Below are 12,573 nucleotides of genomic sequence, written 5' to 3'. Positions count from 1 at the left end.
CATCCGCCCAGCAGAGCAGCCTCAGTGGAGACCATGGGTGTCTGAGGGCTCTGACCTAGACCACCTTGTCCCTACTTAGATTTACAGTCACTCCATAGAGCCGGGTCCAGTTTTAACACACCTAGTTTCATCTCTCCCCAACAAGCCATCACGCTTAAATTCGTTTTCTCTCATTGCTGTGGACTGAAAATCATTTCCTTCACAAAACAAAGTCAGCTTCGTCTCCATCGTGAGATGGGCGACAGAGTACTCTGAACTCGAAACAGCTTGAGAATGATCAGAAAGGACATGCTATCTGTCGTTAAATTATGATGCCTATTCTTGGGAATGACGGGGAGGGCCCAAGTCACCACTGATTAAGCAACCACTGTAAATCAGCTGTTTCTTTGAGTCAAAATGGAAGGGACTTTAGGTGGTTTTCCAAACAGCCGGGGAGCCAGAACTGGGGGTAAAGCTGGCCCCTAACAGCACCTGATCATCACTGAATGAACAGGACCCCTTTCAGGACCTCTGAGGGAGTTGGGAGCACACCTGGTGTCTCTGATTGGTCCTTGGGCTTATACCCTCGCCTGTCAATCATAGTTCTCCACTTTGATCTAATGCTATGAGTCGCTGCAGGTCCTGGCTATCATCCAGTGCTTGCAGTCTGGTGTCGTCTGTCCCTCTTGAGTTCATGTTTGGAAGTCTGGTCCCAGGGTGGTGATGGGGAGAGGCCGTGAGACCCTAAGAGGTGTGGCTTCGTGGTGAGAGGTCGTAGGTCTCCATTGATATGTTACCCTCAGAGGGAATTAAGGTCATTCTCGTGGGACCCTGGCTGTCCTCACAAGACCAAGTTACCACAGAACAAGTAAGCTGGGGGTAGCCGTGTGTTGGAGCACTTGCCTGTTAAGCACAAGGTCCTAGATTCCAAACCCAGCACCACCAAGGGCGATCCCTCCAGCTCTGTAGCTTCCTGGTGTGTGGGCTGTCTCTCCCTGTCATTCAATCCCACCATGATGTCATCACCACAGTGAGAGATTGCCAGGAGCCTCATCACCGATTACAGCCATGCCACGTGCACTTTAAACCCCTTCATAATGGAACAAAACTCCCATTTGTTAGTCATAGAAACAGAAAATGGACCGATAAATGTGTCACCTCCAAGCCTTAATCTAACTCGTCCCCTCTGAAACCACCCCCAGCTCCTCCCTTTCTCAGCTTATGCCTCCTGAATCTCACCTCAAGAGCTCCTTCTCATCAGGTGTGCTGAGTGGCTGGCTGGTGCCAACCTGGGGTTATTTGGTATAATCTCATGAACCCTGCTGTCCCATGTCTACACAGCATAAGCATAACATTTCCTTGATGGGTTTTCCTCAGTCAACCATGAGGTCCTGAAGAACACAGCCGAGTCTTAGCCATTTCTCCACTTGACCCATGAAGCATGGTGCCTGGCACAGAGGAAGGCCTCAAGTACCACGCATGAATGGCCCTTATTGTAGCACTTAGAAAACAGGCCACTGGTGTGACCAACAGCTGGCCCTCACAGCCGGGCCCAAGCAAACTTCTGAGAAGGCAATCAAGACATGTTTGCTTAGCTCTCATGGCAAAGGACACCCCGGGGAGAAGCAGGCACAAGTGCCAAGGTAGGGTATCCCTTTCTCAGGCATGTCCAGCCGTCTGGAGGGTGTGGACTTCTGGGGAAAACTGGGCATTTGGCCTCTCGCATGACTGAATAGAACTCCCTCTCTTTTAGACATTTTTGGGAAAGGAAAAGTACTCTGCTTGGCTCCCTGGAAGTTCCCAGCAACTGATTTTTCTAGATGTTTCCCAGTTCTTCCAGAATCTTGGCTGGCCATTGTTTAAAACTGACTTCCCCCAAAGGGAAAGACTTGGGAGAATTGCAGTGTGCTTAGACAGCACTGAATCCAGCCTCACTCCCAGGCCCACACAAGGCTCTCCAGCTGATCCGGCCCAGTGAGTGACCTTCCTGGCCCCTGCTTCTGGGGCCTGCTGAATGCAGGTGGGGAGGTTAGATACAGGTTCCCTTCTGTGTTCCAGCCTATATGACTGTCATGTGGATTCCAGACACAAAAGGATAAGTTAGCCCCAGTGTTCCATGGGAGCAGTGGGAGGGGCCCAAGCGGAGGGAAGCTGCCCTCTCTGGAAACAGACGCTTCCCTGTGTTCTCATTGCCGTTACAAAATGCCTGAGCAAAACCTGAGTGGAAGGATTTATTTAGGTTCATGGGTTTGCAGGTTTCCACGGTCATCTGGTTCTGTGGCTGTGAGCCTTAGAACATCATGGTAGAGGAAAGCTATTCACATGACAGAATTCACATGACATGTCCTCTTCCATGACATCTAGGAAGAGGAAGGGCCTTCAGGAAGGAGGCCACATTCTTAGTGACTCACTTCCTCCAGGTCTCATTCCTCCCTTCCCATCACCTCCAATGAGGCCACCATGTTGTGAATCCTTCAAGGGATCAGTTGTATCAAGGGATCAATTGATTGATTCGATCAGAGCCCTCGAGATCCAATCACCTCACCAAAGCCCACCAGGCAGGGACCATGCCTTTAACTCTGAGCCTTTGAGACCCTTCTCATCCAAACCACAGCAGCCTCCTAGGTGTAGAGACAGCCTGCCTCCGCTCAGAAGGGATGCCAGAGGCCAAAGAGGTAGAAATTCTTGTTAGAGGAGCTTGTCTATTAACATCCTGCCCAAGGCTCCAAACAGAACCTTTTGTTCTGTATGCCTCACTCCCAGTGTTCTCCAATGTGACTGAGAAAGACTTGGGCCATAAACCACACTAGCACTTGGTGATACTGTAATGTGTGTGTGTGTGTGTGTGTGTGTGTGTGTGTGTGTATTCTTATCTCAATCAAAATCTCTATACTAATCAGAATACTAAAACCTTCAGGAGCCCGGATGAGTAATCAGGGCCTTTAATCCCAGAATTCCAGAGATTCAAACAGAAGGACTAAGTTTGGGGCCAGCCTTGGCTACATAACAACATGGCAATCAAGACATGTTTGCATAGCTCTCACAAAGCACACCCTGTGGAGAAGCAGACACAAGTGCCAAGATAGGATATCCCTTCCTCAGACACATCCAGTCTGAACATTGGCAGAAACATATATCAAAAAAAAATTGAATAAAACTTTATAAATTTCAAATGACAAAAATATCTAAGTTAGCAGATGCCAGCTGTTCAGCTAGTGATTATTGTTTAAAAAGACAGAGACATTTCCTAGACAGGGGTCTGCATTATGATGTCACCAGGCTGCACTGTGCCATAAATACCCCTGGCCTCACTGAGTGTCTCCCCTGTGGCCTGACCCTGTGTATGGTTACGGCTGTCTCCTCAGTTTGATCTCACCACTGAGATAGGAGCCTTTCAGGCACTAGACAGCGCTCTTCCTGGCTCCAATAGCCACGCTGTGGAAGATGACAGATACGGAGTAGGTGACCTAGCAAATGGGTGGCAGCTTCTGTCAAGCAGAGGAAATAGATTCTTGAACTATTTAGATGGAAGATTTGACAGCCCTAGGTGCCTGGTTAAGGAATCCTATAGCCTCTCTCTCTCTCTCTCTCTATATATATATATATATATATATATATACCTCTGCTTCTAGTGTTCTCTGCCTGTCATTCCCACCGTTAGTCAACTTTCTGATACTGTACCAACTCCCGGAGTTCATCAACTTATGAAGAGAGAAGTTCGGTTTGGGCTCACAGTTTGGAGGTCTCAGTCTCTGGTTGGCCTTGCTACTTTGGGTGATGCAGTGCATCATGGTAGATGTACAGGGCCAAGCAAGACCAGTTAAAACCAACTGACACGCAAGCTAGAGTTGGGGGAAGAGCAAGCAGCTAGGGTCCCTAGCCCTTTCAAGGACAGGCTCTCAGGGACCTGAACACTGAGTAGACCCCACTGCTTAAAGAGTCACAGCCTCTGAGTAATAGTGCCACACTTTTACCCAAACACCTTTGGGAGATGCTTAGATCCAAACGATAGCACCCGCTTAACTCCAGTCTCCTGGAAAATGCCTTGAAAGTAGAGCTGTCTATTTTATATTGCCTAATATAACTGACTGGTAGACAGTTGATGCTCAAGAAATATCAGTTGCATGCATACACAAACAAATTACGTCTAAGCCTTATTAATTGCTAACTCCTGATCCTCACAGAGCCCAGGAGCCTAAGGCAAGGCAGGGTCTCTTCCAGAAGCAAGCAGTGGGACAGAGGGCACAGGGAAATGCAAAGCAATAGAAATGAGGCTACTCTTGACCTCTCTGTGTTGGCTGTATGATCCCAAGCAACTTCTTAGCCTCTCTTGACTTCTGCCCTCTGTTCGCAAGCTCTGCCTGTTGAGACATGTGCTTAGAGATGTTTGTCCTCAGAAGGATCTTCACTGAGACCCAGGTCATTTCAACAGCTCAAAGCAAACCACATCTGGAAGACTGAAATGCCACTGACATTAGGTGATTGCCTATAAGGTACAAGATTAATGTATTTTCTAAGATTGTATTAATAATTTTTTGGTATGCAGAGGTGTTGGTGGGTGGTTTAAAAAAAATTCTACTTCCCTAGGTAGAAGGTACCGGATGCCCCAGTTTCCACAAATAAAACCCTTCATTTCTTCCAGTTTTGAATAGTCAAAGGCTGCTTCCCTGGGGACAGAGCAGCTAATTTTTTTTTTTGGTAGATATAAAAACTCCATTTAAGGAGTGTGCATTTTCCAGAAAAACTAATGATAACCTTCACCCTCACCACCACAAAGAGGGAGATACTGGTTACATGTAATGTGGAGAAAAGGGCACTTTAAAAACTGTACAGAGATAAACGCCCACACCCCCTCAGGTGTTTGCAATGATATTGAAGCAATGGACATCTTTGGGGGGGGGCATTTTGAAATCAAAAGCAAGTTTTTCTGCTGAGAATCCCAGAAAAGTCAGAACCAGTATTCATAAACCTCCTGGGCTTGTCCCTGAAGCTCACATTCTCTGGCGGGAGAAGCCATTTCTAGTTTTATTGTATGTCTATTGTCTACCTTAGTCCTTCCTGCTGCCAGGACCCAGTCAAGAGCATTTATAACCTCACTCGCCCTTCCCAGCAACTCCTCTGGAGAGGTGCTGTTATCGTTTTTTGATGTTAGAGATGAGGAAACCAAGACCAAAAAAGTGTAACAGTGTCCCCGAGGTCACCAGAGTGCCTTAACCAGGAAGAGATGCAAGCCCAGGACCTGGGTGGGGAAGCTCTAGGATCTTCATGTGCTGTCTATGGTAGCTCTGAACTAGGCAGCTCCCACCTGGGGCTGTTTAAGGCAGAGTCTCTATCTAGGGAGCACTATTGCTGATTTCTGGCCTTAGCACAATAAGACCGCTAGGGCAAGCTCACCTCCAGGACAGGGACAAAGGGCTCTGCATAGATCCAAGAGAGATCCCCAAATCTGATGCCCAAGGACCCCAAATAGCTTCACATCATTAAGACACCTCAATGGGGTCTTTGCAGAAGGTGAGTTTGTGCGTGGCATGAAGAAGGGATACTGCCTGCATCCGGGTGAGAACATTATTGGCACTTTCGTCTTACTGGGCATCCGCACAGACTAAACCAGCTGAGACATCACTCCAGCTAGATTCCTAAGGGACCATCAATAAGCATGCAGTTTGTTGTTAACCAACAAGTTATGTGGCACATGACTCTGTTCCTTGCAGTATAAATGGATTTGCATTTAGATTCCTTAGGGCAAAAGAAGAAGCTGTTAAGTCTTAAGTCCCAGCCACTTGATGTAATGATTCCTCGGCTGTTACCTGTCCTACCGTGACCTGACCTGTCAGCTTCCCCTCCTTGCTCTTCACCCTGATGCCCCCGGGATGTGGGAGTCCCTGCACTCCCTTGGACCTGGGTTGGATTTCATGGCTTGCCTGAGAAAAAGACTATGGTGGCCGTGATGCCCATCTGAGGCCACTCAGAAGCAGCCTGGCAGCTCCTGCCTGGACTCCAAATGCTGCCTGGATGAAGTCAGCTACCATTCATTCATTCATCAGCTACCATTCATTCATTCATCAGTGTGAGCCTGCATACTGGGTGGAAATGCGAGCATGTGGGGAGAGCCCCACCCCACGACCCAGCAGCTAGAGCAACTGAGTTGGGAGACAGAGAGACACAGGAGAAGAGAAGCCCTGTTCCAGGGCTCATGTCCATCCAGTCCAATGGAGCTGTGCAGGGCTTCAACCTCAGCAATCTCTGGAACTGCGTAAGGGATGCTTGATATCACAGAGGAAAATGTATGTATGCTTTAAAGTACTAGATACATCATGAAGTCCTAGAACCCAGAACCCAGCCCTGTTCTATGTCTCCAGAGTCCCCTGTCCCAGCTGCTGATACACCTCCCCGCTCCCTCCATCACCAACTATCTGTGTCCGGTCCTTTGATGGCCTCCATCTTCCTCCCTAGCAAATGATCTTAAGTAATCATTAGAAAAGGTTGCTCCCAGTCCACTTTGGTATGTCTACAGTGCCTACCATGTATGACCCCCAATCTCCTTCACCCATGTCACCTGCTCCTATTGGGTCCTCAAAAGAGCTGTTTACATACAGACTCTTCAAAGCCTCCCTCAGATGTTTGAGAGCTGGGCACGTGGTTTATGCTATGGGAATCTTGCCAAGCATGAGTGAAGCCTTGGGTTCCAGCCCTAGTGATTCTGGGAAGAGAACGGATACATCACAGAATTATATTTATCAAGAAGGAGGGAAGACACAGCTCAATCACTACCACACCCTGAAGCAAAAGAATCCAGACACAGCAGTGTGAGCTGTAGGGTTCTGTTGGCTAAAAGGTCCCGGTGCTGGTGATGGAAGGTAACAGAGGCCATGGCCTTGGAGGAGTGAGGAAGGCACGTGAGGGTATCCCCTGAGGACTGCATGTGTTTGGTTTCTGACCTGAGTCTGGTCACACACTCTACAGTGGGTAGTTCTAACTGACCAATCTATCCATTTTGGGGGTGGATGTTCAAATTAGTGATAAAGAAGGGAGTGCTGTGTCACAGGACATTTGATCCCACTGTGAACCCCGAGATTGTGTGTCCATACCTACCTAGCACACGCCTTTAATGAAAGAGCTTTGTGTTTATTGTCAACCGGATCAAATAAAGTCAACCATTGGTCAAGAAGTGGAGCAAGCAACCAGAGCACAGGGGAAAAAAGACAGAGAGTAAGAGGAAGTAGGGAGGATGAATAGTGAGCCGTGCAGAAAGCAGGGGGGAGGGACATTCAGCTCGAAGGATTTCTGAGCTGGTGTGGAGAGGGAGAGCTTTTTCCTTTTGGGATGTTGCCTGAGGAGGAAGGTCAGTTGGGTGCTTTCTCTTCACCTCAGCATGTGGCTTCTGATTCTTCACTGGTAAATCCAATTGAACATTTAAGACACTATTAAGAACAACAGCAAGGTTCCACCTACTAATTGGCTGTCACGTTCACTCCTTCCTTCCTCCGCCTGGAGTTCATCTTTTGACTTTCTTTGGTGAACTCCTATTGGTCATTCTCATCTCAGCCAGCCTCCCCCTTCTTTGGGGAGTCCTTTTCCTATTGTATCAGTTAGCTGTGGCCATAAAACAAACACGACCGTGAAGAGAGTGACTGAGAACAATGATTGTGTACTCACGATTCTGTATTTGGGACGCACAGGAGTTGTGATGTCAGACTGGAGAGGTCCGTACAGACAGGGAGGTAGCCAGCAGGATATGACATAGGTGAGCTGTTCCAGGCCCCTCGGTGGCAGAAAGGAGTCTAGGCTGAGTATGGGACTCAGGCTGTGACTGCCAGCCTGCACAGATTTTGATCCTAGTCCTGCCGCCTCCTTCCTCTGAGCTTTGGGCAGGCCTGGACTTCTGCCCTTGTGAAAGGGAGTCACAGCGAGTTTTAGAGGCACATAGTGTGCAGAGCTGCTCCCTACACATAGTAGGCACACAGCAAGGACCCTCCACTCGACTTGTGTGACCGACTACTGCCACTCAGAGGCAAGCGTAAGGCAGGATCCCTGGTGGGAGGGGCTCCTGAGGCATCCAGTGGCCTTGGCATCCTCAGTTCTGCTGTGGCTATGGCCTGGGGCAACTGTGACTGGGTGCCCCTCTCCAGGGCAGCTGCTGGGTCTGCAGGATGCTCCAGTGTGTGGGTAGCCAGGCACATCTTTGAGGTATTGCTGAATCCCCTGATGAAGAAGAGGAGTCCTGTTACAGTGTCTCCTTTGCTAATTAGCCAAAGCTTCCTGGTGCCAGGTTAGAGAGGCCTTATTTGCTTCACTTTAGGGCTTGCCCTAGAATGTGGGTCAGAGGCAAACAGGTACCATCTACCTCCAGCAGTGTGGATCATAACACGGTGGTAAAGTTGGAGTAAAGTTGGCACAAGTCACTGCGGGTTGGGTGGGAGCCCCGCCTGCTTTCCCCTGCTCCCCTGCTTTGGGAACTGGCTCTCTCTCTAACCAGTTCCTCTACCCTTGGGGTCATTCACTGGCCTCAGCAGGAAGCTGGAAGAGAAGATGGGAGGGAGGAGGGTGTCTGGGAGATACAGGGTCAGTAACAGAGATAGCAGGGACTCTGGCATTTATCTGGAATCCAAAGCCTGGTTTGTTGCGCCCTGTTTTTAGAACAGGCTTATTTTTTTAAAACAGCATTTTTTTGGGAAGACCTATCCATGGGAACCTCACCTGCCCTGGGGCCAGATCATTGCAGAACCCCTTCAGCAAGGCAGGAGGCTGGCTCCTGTCAGACCTTTGGTCTGAGGTCAGGCTCCCCCCTCCAGCATCCCCATCCATGAGGGAGGGGTATGTGGGGCACCGTGGTGGCACACCTCTAGCAGCAGGGCCCTTCTCAGCATCACAATGAGAACCCCCTTGGAACCCTCACTCCAGGGCCACATGGTTTCACTGCAGGTTGGGAAATCTCAACTCTACTTGATCCTGACAGGACATGGGACAACTGTGGCCACGGACGGAGTATCCCTGACCTCACGGCTCATGGTTGCATAGTAGAATCTGTCTCCCACTCCTGTGCTTTCTCAGGGGGCAGCTTGGCACTCAGTGGAGATACAAGGGGACACACGCGCACACACACACACACACATGCAGGACAACGAGGGAGCATTGTGGCATCTGAGCCATGGTGACACTGGGAGGGGGAGGCGTTCAGGGTGGGAAGGAAGCGAGAGCTGTGCAGAGAATGAACCGAGGGCTGAGAATCTGGAAGGTGGACAGTATCCAGCTGTGGGCAGAAGAGCCTGCCTGCGTTGGTAAAGACTGGTTTCTGGGAATGGGGCGGGCGCACGGGACGCTCAGCAGCCCAGATGTTCCTGTGTGTCCGTTCAGAGATTGTCTCCATCCTCCCAGGGCTTCTTGCATCCTCCCTCATTTAATTCCTTCCCCTCCCACTTCCCTCACCGGGGCTCGCTGGTACTCACTATTGGCCACTGTGCAGGGCACAGATGGTCCCATGCAGGTCCCTGCTCTGCCACCAGGGACAAAGAAAGAGGGCAGTTTGGCATGTATGGACTCCGTAATAGCAGCGTCATGCCACAGACAGAAAGTTGTCTCTCTGCTAACTGTGCTCCGGGCGGGTGGGGACGGACACAGCTGTAAAGACTTTCCCTCGGGTCGCCATTGGGAAGACTTGCTTTGGTCTATGGGTATTAGCAAATGTGATCCACACAAAGACACAAATAGTACTCGGACATTCAGACTTCTGTTCCCCTTTGGGTTGCTTGGAATTCTGAGACCACAGTGCAACGAGGCCGAGTGAGCCAACCTCAGAGGCCACGTGGAGGTGCCCTGGCACCCGTGTGCCAGCCCATGCTCCCACAGGTGTTCTAGATCACCCAGCCTGGCACATCCAGATGGGAGAGGCCATGTCTCCCTCCCAGGCAGCACCCAGCACTTCCGTGTTGATGACTGCCACCCAGCGACTGAGCTTTGTCCACGACCCCGTTCTTGCTGTCACCACTTGCAGTGTGTGTGCAGTCCGGCTTGATTATCGCCGAAGGTTTGCAACTGTCCTGAGTTGGCCCTTGGGAATTTAATCCCAGGGGAGTTCGTGATTGAGGCAGAAAGGGACTATCCTGGGTCTGAGCTTTATGGTTTTAGAGCCTCCAGTGCAGAATAATCAATAGCCCGTTTCCTGGCCTATAGCTTTATATCCATACGTGGGCTCTGCTTGCCTCAGGATTCACTTGCAGACTGGGATCCAGGTCTGGGTATTGCTACTTAGTGGCAAAGGCTGATGCATATTCTCCCTCCCTCCCTTCTTCCCTCCCTCCGTCCCTCCCTCCTTCCCTCCCTCCCTCCCTCCCCCTTCCCTCCCTCCTTTTCACAATGCAGACAGTGCGTGAAGAGGGAGGGGTTAGGCAATGTTTGATTACTTGGCTTCACTCGAAGAGGTCACCTGCTTGCTCTTTCTTGGACTGCTTTACTGCTAACTACAGTGAAGGGTCTCAGGCAGGAGAGTGGGGGCTCGATAGTTCTCTAAGAGGTTACAGAGCAGAGGTTTCCAGCGGTCGCTCCCTGGAGGAAGCTAGATTCCTGAGATGGGCTGATCACACTTTGCCTTATTTCTCTCTGGTTTGATGTGTCCTCCAGCCCTCAGAATCATTGTCTTTCAAGAAAAGCAAAATTACATGTTTGTGCCTGTCAGGTGGCTAGAGGGGAGGCTGCGGGCCAGGATCTAGTGCCCCAGAACACCTCAGATGGATCCTGCTAATACTCCCTTAAAGGGAAGGCAGAACCATGTGTGGAGTATAAAGGTCACAGGGGAGTTCCATGGGGACCACGGGGACCTGGTGCCCCCCCCCCCTAATTACTCAGACTATCACCATGACTTCAGGACTTCAGAGTCACTCCCAAATGGACAGCAGACCAAAGTGAAGAGGAGAGGATGATATAAATATTGGGGTGTCCACCTCTCTTCTTCATGGAAGGAGACACCTGAGCTCAGGGAGGTGGCCGTAAGCATCCAGCCCCAATAGCAGGAGTATACAGCTCATATAACAGCCACAGACCCAGGGAGGCTGTCACATACTGTGACACATGGCTGCAGCAGTTCTCAACCTGTGGGTCGTGACCCCTCTGGTGGGGGGTCAAATGACCCTTTTGCAGGAGTCACATATCAGATATCCTGATCCTCAGAAATCTACATTATGATTTGTTAACAGTCACAAAATTAGTTATGACATAGCAACAGAACAATGTTATGGCTGAGAGTTACCACAGGGTATGGCACTGTTAATGCGTTGAAGCATCAGGAAGGTGGAGAACCACCGTTCCACAGGCTAGGCCAGGCACACAGCTATTCACGCCTTGTACCACGTTTTGGAGAGAGAGGCATCATCTCCATCGCATAGAAAGGGCTGATAGGCAGACGTAGGCTCTGCCTGTCTGACACCCATACCCACTCCTGCTGATGCAAGCATCCTGACTTCTGTAGGGGGCGTTGCTTCTGGGAATGGGCTTGCTGATGCAATTCTCCACCAAGAAGCTTGTTATGTTTCCTTTTTTTATTGCTGTGAAACCAAGCCATCTTGTAGGAAAGTTTACTGGGGAATTGCTAACACCTTCAGAGGCTGGGTCCATAACCACCATGGTTAAGGAACATGGCAATACCCAGGCAGACATGGCTCTAAAGCAGCAGCTGAGAGCTTAGACCTTGATCCACAAATATATACAAGGCAGAAAGGGCTATCAGGAAATGGCATGGGCTTTTGAAACCTCAAAGCCTTCTAGTGACACACCTCTTACAACAAGGCCACACCTCCTAATCCTTCCCAAACAGTTCCACTGACTGGGAACCAAGTATTAAACATATGACCCGATTAGGGGGGTGGTGGTGGCTGTCATTCTTCAAACTAGCACAAGATTCATGTTCTATAGCCCCAGAGTGAACTAGGACCACCTCAGCTCAGGCATCCCTCACTCCCTGCTGTTTCTGTCTGGAGCAGAGGGAAGCAGCGTTAAAATTGCAAGAAGCTGGTTTGTCCAATAAGAGGACAGAGCAGCAACCCAGGAGACATTGCTAAGGGTTCCCACTGCCTGGCCTGTTCTGCTCCATCCCTCTAGGCAAGGACCCATAGGCCTGATGGGGGAGCCTCTTGGGCCTGCTGCATCCTGAACAGCAGAGTGACTCTTCAGTATTATCCTGCTCATGAGTGATGGAGTCAAAGCAAGGCCCCCATATATCATCCGGCTCCCAGGCAAGCACTGTTCCCCAGCTCCGCCCAGGGCTGATCCGGAAGCTGCCTTGCCACAGTGAGGGCCTTTGAAGAGGGGTAAAAGCACCAGCAGGCCTGTGGTGGGCTGACGCCTGTCACCATGGTGCAGCCCTGGAGGTCCAGGCTCCCTCCGTGAAGGCATCCAGCGGAAGCACAACCACATGCCCTCTCTGCCTAGAGTTAATGGGATATCTTGATTGTTCCTGTCAGCAAACGACGCCGCTATTCAAGCTTTCAATTCATCATGTACTTTTAAAGGCAAATTCTGAGGCCTCGATTAAATAAGCTTCCTCGTTTACTTAATAACGGTGCCATATTGATGGAACAGGGACATTCTGTGAGGAATGTGTTC

The sequence above is a fragment of the Apodemus sylvaticus genome, chromosome 6 (assembly GCF_947179515.1).
Source record: "Apodemus sylvaticus chromosome 6, mApoSyl1.1, whole genome shotgun sequence".
NCBI classification, from domain to species: domain Eukaryota; kingdom Metazoa; phylum Chordata; class Mammalia; order Rodentia; family Muridae; genus Apodemus; species Apodemus sylvaticus.
Note: the sequence above shows the minus strand (reverse complement) of the source record.